At 28.1% G+C, this 9,889-nt stretch overlaps 3 non-coding genes across 3 annotated transcripts; 1 reads left to right on the forward strand and 2 right to left on the reverse strand.

Moving 5' to 3' along the window:
- The first annotated feature begins 1,477 nt into the window (after positions 1-1,477).
- TRNAS-GCU (transfer RNA serine (anticodon GCU)) lies at positions 1,478-1,559 on the forward strand. The gene has a single exon. It is a non-coding gene; the product is annotated as a tRNA-Ser (tRNA).
- A 101-nt stretch (positions 1,560-1,660) lies between these two features.
- TRNAS-GCU (transfer RNA serine (anticodon GCU)) lies at positions 1,661-1,742 on the reverse strand. Its single transcript has one exon. It is a non-coding gene; the product is annotated as a tRNA-Ser (tRNA).
- A 3,151-nt stretch (positions 1,743-4,893) lies between these two features.
- On the reverse strand, positions 4,894-4,975 carry TRNAS-GCU (transfer RNA serine (anticodon GCU)). The gene has a single exon. It is a non-coding gene; the product is annotated as a tRNA-Ser (tRNA).
- Positions 4,976-9,889: the final 4,914 nt, after the last annotated feature.

Consider the following 9,889-nt stretch of genomic DNA (forward strand, 5'->3'; position numbering starts at 1 on the left):
ATCTGGAATTTCTAAACGGATAGTCCGATTGTAATCCGGTATGAAAAATTTCCCATGGATATAGAATAGGTGTAGTTGAGTTTAAGTCAAGGCATCAAAACTCGGGTATACGAAACATTGAAAATTACATAATATATGTATGTACATATGTATATGGAATATATAAAAAAAGGATTTATATTATACAGTCAAGGAAAAAGGTCTACATACACCCTACGATTTTGAAGTTTTAGAGACGGTCTAGCAGACCTAAGAAGCTTTCCAGACGTGATGTTACCAGTATTTTGAAACTAGTCAACAATAATTCGAAAAAAAGCGCCCCAAAGTTGGCAAGTCAAGCAGTTATTGATGCACAAGATGGACCAAACATATATTAAAAGTTAATTTTTTTACTTAATTTTATATGTTTCCGTTATTATTGTTTTTATTAAGTAAATGAATTATTTTTTTATTTTATAAATAAAATTATTTATTAATGCCTTAAATATTGACATAACATTTTTTTTAATTTTCTTCACAAACTCTCTAAAACCCCTAAATCAAAGGGTGTATGTAGATTTTTTTCTTAGACTGCATATAAAAGTGTAGGAAATTGTGTCTTCAATTCCGAAATAAGTAACATTTTTAATAATTTAACTATTCATAGATTTATTGTAAAGATAATGAAATTACATATGTATTTCTGATAAAAATGCAAAAGTGAACAAAAATATTACAATTCGCGAAAAACTTATGTACGGTACGTACGAGGCGAAAAATTTCCTTTGCACAAATAATTCAGAACATACAATTTATATTTTTTGTTTTTATAAATTTTAGCATAAGAAATAATTTCATCTAAAAGTCATTCAGTTTTTAACAGGATGACTTAGGTAATGTTTAAATTGAATACATTAAAAGTACAGACACAGTAAACGATTTACTAATACTCGCCCTGTGTTTAACAATTAAGAAGTTTATAAATCCCAGCGGGAAAAAATGATAGGACTTCAATTTGTAGGCCTTCTAAAGGGCATACTTACACATTCTAAAAGATCCGATACTCATTCCACCCTGCCTGCTCTTAGAAGGTGTTCAAGAAGCCCTATGAATCCCCTTCTAATAACAAGTGAGCTTGTTGGCTGCCAACAGCCCATCATAAGTAGGCCTTCTCTCAGCCCTCTAACAGCAGCGAGTATGCAAGGCCTTGGCTCGCAATGACACGCCGTGTAAAATTGAAATGATTTTACAATGCGGCAAAATGATTTTGCAAGTCCTTGTGTCTGCAAAATGAGGCATTTAGGAAGGCCTCTTTACTGCATCTTTTTCCCGCTGGGATGTTTCGAATGAAAAGTTTCTCACACATACAATACAGAAACGGGTACTGTTTTATTTACTTGAATCGATAACAACACTAAAAGCTTTTAAATCGGTAATACAGTTTTATATAATATTACCGACTATTTCATATTAGTATTCATACACCAAGGTCGCCACAGACGAGGTGGCCGAGTGGTTAAGGCGTTGGACTGCTAATCCAATGTGCTCTGCACGCGTGGGTTCGAATCCCATCCTCGTCGAATAGCTTTTTTTTTCGAATATTTTATACAATATATTTTTTTTAAATAAATTATTAAATTAAAATGTAAAAAAACATATAAATTAACGCTAAAAAAATTCTCGACGAGGATGGGATTCGAACCCACGCGTGCAGAGCACATTGGATTAGCAGTCCAACGCCTTAACCACTCGGCCACCTCGTCATATGTTGAGCTGTGGCTCAAGTTATCATTTCTGACTTAAGGGTTTAATAAGTTTTGCAGTGTTCCTTTTTTTCAAATATTGTATTTTGCTAAGAAGATAAAAAAGTAGGTTAAAAAAGAACATACTTAATATGTTCTTAAATACAAATTATGTATTTTAAAATTATATTATATATTGTTCTTTTGCTATAGAATGGGTTCACTTATTAATTAACAATACATACATATTTACATACACTATAGACAAACTATTGCCAACATTAAAATTCAATGGTTTGTCTGAGACGTGATTTTATCGTAGCATGCCTGGATCACTCTTGACTACATTCAACATCGTGATAATAAGTGTGTTCGCGTACTTTCCAGTAAAAATTATCCAGTAACATTAATTTAGAGCGTAAAAATACATTTACTCTCAATCTAAAAAAATATCCAAAAAGTACGCGAACAACAATTTGTAAAAATTTAAAACGTTTGTTTTGTGTTATTTTACTTCTTTTCTTTGCAAGACTTGTAAATTGTGTTAATTTTTTTGTTTAGTTTACATTTGCAACAATTTGTTTTAAACATATTTTTCATGTTGATATTTTTTACTGGACAAAAAATGTCCAGTAATAAATATCATGTTCTCTATCTACGAACTGTCACTTTTAACATTCTCTTGCTCACTCGTTACAAGTTTTTAAAAGTAAACGAACGGAATCCCGTAACTTCCAGTGATAATTTGTACAAATTATTACAAATTATCAAGTACGCGAACACAACTAATGTCTACATTAAATATAAACAAGGTTGCCGGTTCATTGATTTTGTAATATGTCTAGTTCCTGATTCGCAAACCAATAATATTCTCCGACATCAAATCATTTGCAAGCGAATACATAACCTGGCGTTTACACATGCAAGTAACAGTGCAAGTAACTGATCAGTGATCACATGTGATCAAAATATGAATGTGTTGAGTTTTTACAACTGTTACTTGCATGTGTAAACGCTAGGTAAGACATTTCTTTAAAAAGACTTATAAATTTATATGCGTATTGGTCATACAACTTTACCAGCGGAAATTTATGCTAGGACAAAATAAAATGGTTAGATCCTCAAGCTAGATAAAATTTAGCATTTTTTGTATGGATACATGAAACTAAAATCGCTAGATCTAGCCGGAAAATGGCAAAATTTTCAACTTTGTACATAAATTGTTTAACTCATGGTCAATTTCTTACGTATTCACGCCATTCACGCGATGGCTTCATTGATGATAATTTGTCTACCAAATTGATCAAAAATGTTTGGTTCGAATTTTAAAAACAATTAAAACATCAATAGTATCTCGTCTCTGAAGTCTGCTTTATGGGACAAGTTCTGATAATTTTATGTCTTGATATAAATTTGACGTTTTAGCATGATAAAAATGTTTCACGTTTAGATCCTATGCACATTTCATTTTTTTTTTTTTTTTGGCCAAAACTTGATGATCGAATTCTAATTTTTAGTGGTGCAGTATAAGAGAACAAAAAATTTAATTTGATTTTGTAATGCCATGTTTCCACGGCAGTCTGAATTACTTAATTCGCGTTTTGAATTACGGTTGTGAATCATCCTGTTTACACGACAACATTCGTAATTCAGTTTGACATTTATTTATTTCTTTTTCTTGTTTTTTTCTTCTGTTTACATGTTTTGTTTTTTTTTTTTTTAAATTTGTAATTTGGAATTGGATAAAAAAGGTAAGTAAAAACATAAAATTGTAGCATTATTAATTAAACAAATATAATTTAATTATTATTTTCATTATTAGAAAAAAGAAAAAGTGCAAGCAAGTGGGACCAGGGCAGCGAGCGGGCTTTATTAGAGGTGTGGGCTGAAAGAATGGCAGAGCTGCTACTTCTACAAATGAATTTAACTTTAATCAGTCTTTTTATTTCTTTTAATTTATTTATTTAATACAAAAATCTTTTTCTTTATTTTGTTTTGTTTTCACATTTTTGTTTGGACAGCTGATTTTGATACATAAATAATCTATAAAAATTAGAGATGACAGTCATTCGTTCGTAATTCATAAGGTAATTCAAACTGAATTACGTACGAACAAGGTAATTCGCACTTGAAATTTTGTATGGCGAATCATGTAATTCAGTTCGTAATTGGGGGTTGAATGACGAATGAGAGCGTGAATGACGAATAATACCGTCGTGTGAACATGGTATGAGTATGCTTTCAAACCGATACAGCAAAGCGACAAATATTTGTGTACAGTTATTAATAACAATATGTATGCCGAATGCGGTCATGTTTTTCAACAAAGATTTTTAGATATATGTAATTTTTTTAACATTAAATACATATATTTTTTTATTAAAGTGAAAGATAGTATTAATAACTAGTTTTTTGTTAAAAGAAAAATATATCAAAACGATTTTACAGATGTTAAATAATGAGTTAACAAGAGTTAATCTTAAAATTATTGATTTAAATTTTATATAAGCAGAAATTTTACAAGAAAATAAAAAAACTCAAAATTCCTCCATAAAAACTAAATAAACCAAAATTATCCTGACATGTGGAAAGTTATAATCATAACTAGCGCAAACAACAATTTTTTTTACAAGTCATCTAGAAAATTTTTTTGACAAACAAATTTTTTGTAACATATTTTAATATGTTTTCGGTATTGGTTAAGGCCCTAATTTTGTAAATTACGTCACCAAAGTGATATTTATATGGAAAGCAAAAACAAAATTTCAAAAATTTTAAAAATTTGTTTTTGTTTTATATACAAAATTTTCATATTATGAAAGGCAAATCAACGCTTGAATTTTGGAGCGTTTGTTCTGTTAATAATTTGTATATAAAACAAAAACAAATTTTTCAAATTTTTGACATTTTTTTTTTGCTTTCCATATAAATATCACTTTGTGACGTGATTTATAAAATTAGGGCCTAAATTTTTGGGTTAAATGAACTTCGATAAAAATGTTAAAGAAATATTAAAAAAAAACTCCGTTTTGAAGTTTTTGCCAAACAATGTGCTATTTTATAATTTTGTCTTTGTTCGAGTACGAGTGCGAAAAAGAAAGAATAACATGATTTAAATGAAATTTTCCAGCATAAATTAGTTTAAAAGTTATAATCAACGAAAAAAAATCTCCGACGAGGATGGGATTCGAACCCACGCGTGCAGAGCACATTGGATTAGCAGTCCAACGCCTTAACCACTCGGCCACCTCGTCTACATAACATCTGATAGCAAATAACTGTTTTGTTATAAGCTGTATCATGATTATGAATTCACCACCATCGTTTACAGTTTATGGCCGAAAAATGATAAAGCAGTTGTCGGTAACACAGTGTCAATGGTGGTGAAAATTAACAGTTTGCAGCAGCGAAATTGTTTAAATCTAACACTAGTGGCAACACCAGGTCAGCCAAAGTGGCTGACATGAGCAAAACCTACTTTTTTTTTTATATTAAGATTTGAAGTTTAAAGCCATAATGATCAATATAGCGTTATGGTGAGTATTACAATGTTGCCAAGTACGATTTTTGAAACGAAATATAACGACTACATTTTTTTTAAATTTATTATTGAGGGAAAACAGTATTTTATGTTTAATGAAAACTTTGTTAACCACTTTTTTATTTTAACATTTTCACATATTTTTATGGAAAACAATTCTTACAATGATTTATTTCTAATAACTGTTCATAAGTCAATGTATGATTGAATAAGAAACTATAGTAGTTTCCGTATAGTTTACTTAATGTTTACAACTTTTTAGATCAATTATGTACCATTACTATATTTGATTAAATATTTTTAATATTCATAGTTCTAATTTGTACTGAATTTGAATTTCCATATTAAATTTTTTAAAACCTATTACAAGAGGAGATTTATGTTGAAACAAATTATAAATTTAGTATTTTTTTTGTACTGCGTGTACCTTTAACAAACGCTAACTAACCACAAGCAATTACAGAAATATGAAATATTTTATTTTCTTTATTTGATGTTTTTGTAATCTCGCTTAAACACAATAGTCTAATTAATTCTTGTAGTCATGTGGAATATGTATAATGATAATTGCTACAATTTTCAAAAAAAATTTTCAGAAAAACGTATGTGTGTAATTGTTTTTTGTATTAATATATAGCCAAACATACAATAAAAAATATTTGCGGAGATAGTAAATTTAGAAAAAGTTTAATGAAATTTCTCCACTTAGAAAAAAAATAAAAAAATAAATATTTTTAATCATGTGTGTTTTTGTGTTTCATTAATGACTTTATTCACACTTTGTTGATTTAAAGCCACAAATTGTGATTTAGAACAAGCTGTTTTCTATGTTTTTATTTGATTTTTTCGCAAATGTTCTTTTCAAAGGATTTGAAATAACGAAAATAAATTTTGCAGAAATAAACATTAATAAAAATATGAGAAATAAATAATTGTCGTAACCAGCTGTGCAAATTGCTAACGATGTGAAGATATTATTAATTATGTGATGGAATCTCTTGTGGTTCTTTATAATATTCAGATGTTAAATTTTTTGTTTATTTTATAAGAGTATTTGTTGCCACCCATTTAAGCTGATTTGTGTGAAAATGTTTTATGATTTGTGGAGAAAGAAAGAACATTTTAAAGCTTTTTGGCGCCTGTGTTTAAAAAGATGTTGTTAAAATTAAATAGGTATATGGAGTTAATCGTTTTCTCCTATTAAATGTATTCATTTTATTACATTATTAGTAGTTAATGGATGCGTTAGTTTCGATTAGGGTTTCTAATCGCATAAATTTCACAGGTATATATTAAAAAATTCCGCAAATTTTTTAAAAGTTTTCTTCTTAAAGTTACAGTAATATTACTTTATCTGCACAGATAAAATTAATTCGTTGTGATTTGTTGCCAATCGAAGGATTCGATTTTCGATACTAATAATAGAAAATCAGTTGACACAAAATAATTACGATTTAAATAACCGAATTTTTGTCACCGCAATTAAATTTTTTTTTTTGCTTATTTTAGTATTGAAGATATCCCGGAAATGAAAATATTTTTTAATATTTCTTGGGATGGGAAAAATTCCGGGAAATTAGGAACCCTAGTTTCGATTTAAAACTTGTTCGATTTCCCTGTTATCTATAGTTAATTCATACTAATTATGGATAGTATAGTTCATAAAAAAGTGTGTTTCAATTAGGATTGCCAGTTTTATTATTACAAAAAGCGGTACAATTTTCAACATTGGTGAAAAATTGCAGGATTTTTAAAACTAACGCGGGACAAATAATGAAAGTCTGCTTCCATTATCTTATTTACTCGTACAATCTAAATTTCTAATAAATCCAAACACTCAAATTCAGAAAATGTTTTGCTTCTTTTTATAAAATATGGAATAAAGTTATTTTCAAATATTAAAGTTACATGAATAAGATATTCATGAGATTGCAGCTTTAATAACATGTTGATGTCAAATTTTAAAATAACACAAATACCGATTTCCTAGAAATTGTTTAATATAATTATATAACTAGTTTGAATAACTATTTAAATTCAGTAGTTTTGAAAGAAGAACAAAATCTTAAAAGATATTTTTTTATTAATCAAAACATTTTTAAGAAGTCATTGAATTGTAATTATAAATTATGTTAAAAAAGTACCTTAAAGATACTTTTTACCAAAAAAGATGATTTTAAATATTGTAACTTTTCGAAAAACAAAATTATTAAAACCTATCGTCGCTTTTCATAATATTTAACGATTTTATAGACAAAAGTACTTTTTATTGTGAAAAAGCAAACAAATAAATTATCTATAAATTTACTTGAAGTAGTATCCACTAAATTACTTTTATAATTAAAGACCTTTAAATTTTCTTTACATATAAATCAAGTTTTTAAACAATTTCCCAAATTTAAGACATTCTTTAAAAAAAGTACAAAAGTTATTTAAAATATGTCGCGCTTAAAGTTTAAAAAAAATATCAAAAATTATTAAAAATGCGTCTGTATATTTAACGATTTTATAAGGGCTTTGTATGGGAGTTATGACAAATTATGGACCGATCGCCGCACAGTGTTGCAAATTTAAAAATAGCGGCCAAAATTCTATAACTTTTGACATAGGCGGAATATTGATAGGTGACTTGTTTACCTTTATTTTGGTATATTAATTTGTATATTAGGTAGTGGCGGAATGTAGTTATGATGTCTACAAAAGTGATAGTTATTTTCTGAAGAATTATTAGCCATAATTTAAGTAAGAATTTTTTTTTGCAATTTGCATATGCAATTTATAACAAAAAATTGAGTAATTATTGTATTGTATAACATATAAACCTTTCTGAGTCCATATTTTTGTAAGTCAAGCCCGACAATATAATACCCTAAACTAAGAAAATGAGCAAAATCATTTTTTTTAAATTTCCTTACCTTAAATTTATATAAAATTTAACACATTTTTAAAAATAATATGGAAGCAATTTCAAAAGTAGTGGAAACATGTCTGCATTAAAGATATGAAACCATTTTAACAAAAACCGTTTACTTCATAAAAATCTCTTTTGCAAATAAAAAGTTATAGGCGATTGAATTTTCAAAATTTATTTGAAAATCTTACTTTTCAATCAGATAATAAAAAGGTGCATATTGAATCACCCTGTTTATAGGGAAAATGTTTACATAGAGACCTGAATTTTTGGCTTCTGAGGTTCTCAGGTATTTACTTTAATATGTGTATTTAAAATTAAAATTTGGCGGCAAAATAAAAAAAGACTTTTGCCTTTTTTAAGAGATTTATGATCGATAAAGTGATTTTCGGAAGAGGGCCTTATATGGGAGCTATGACTAATAATTAACCGATCATCATAAAATTAGGTAGCATGAATTCCGTATAGATATTTGGAGCGAAATTAAAAATTTATGAATGATAAGGTCCAATTTCGGAAGGAAATTTGTATGGGCTAGGTGAAATAATGGATCGATGTTATGTACCAAATTTTATCGCAATATCTTCAAAATTGCGACTTGTACTTTGCGCAAAAGGTTTACATGGACAGCCAGCCAGACTGACGGGCATCGTTTATTCGACTCAGACGTTTATTCAGATTCTCGAATAAACGATGTGATTCTGCGTCGATCGGTATACTTTAAGGTGGATGTTAGACCCACCCCACAGTGGTATAAACATGTTCTAATTTATTCTTATTATTTACATCTATATTTTATTAATTTTGTTTTTGGTTTTAAATATATTTTTTAAATTCTTCAAATAATATTTTTACTCGTTCGATTAATCGAGGAAATTTTAAAAATTAAACGATCACTCGAATAATAGAAAAAGAATATATAAATAAAGCTCGAATAATTGACGACCCTAATATTAATATAACATTGATATCAGTTTACTGTTTAAAATGAATGAAAGCTTACTGCTGAAATATTGGCTAATAACTTATATTATGTATATTAGAGTGAAATCAGTTGTATGGAAAAAAAATTGTTGTTAAAATTTTGAAGAGTGCCGGGTGGAATATTGTGACACTAAGCCTAAAAGTTAAATTCTGAAAATTTTAGCCAAATCGGACAACGATTTCTGGACGCGCATCGAGGTCAAAGTTCAGATATATGCAAAATTTTACTATTTATATGTAATAAATAGTTGAAACTCGTTAACTTTCTGCATTGTTTTCTAGAAATATGTAGATTTATTTATATTAATGAATATTACATTAAAATTCACCTTTGGGTCAAAATGACCCAAAAACTGTATTATCGCCAAAATTAGAAAAAATGCAAATTTTTCAGTTTTTGAAATTTTGCTACTAAGTTAATACTTTTGCAAAAGAATCGAAATGTGTACGTAATATCGTTGGAAGGAATATTTTGACACTAGGCCTAAAAGTTAAATTCTGAAAATTTGAGCCAAATCGGACAACGATTTCTGGACGCGCATCGAGGTCAAAGTTCAGATATATGCAAAATTTTACTCATTATATTGTTATAAATTAACTCGTTAACTTTCTTCATTGTTTATTTATATTAATGAATATTACATTAAAATTTTTTTAGGAATTAACCCTGTATCTCCTTTGGGTCAAAATGACCCAAAAACTGTATTATCGCCAAAATTCGAAAAAAATGCA

Source organism: Calliphora vicina, chromosome 1 (genome assembly GCF_958450345.1).
Source record: "Calliphora vicina chromosome 1, idCalVici1.1, whole genome shotgun sequence".
NCBI classification, from domain to species: Eukaryota; Metazoa; Arthropoda; class Insecta; order Diptera; family Calliphoridae; genus Calliphora; species Calliphora vicina.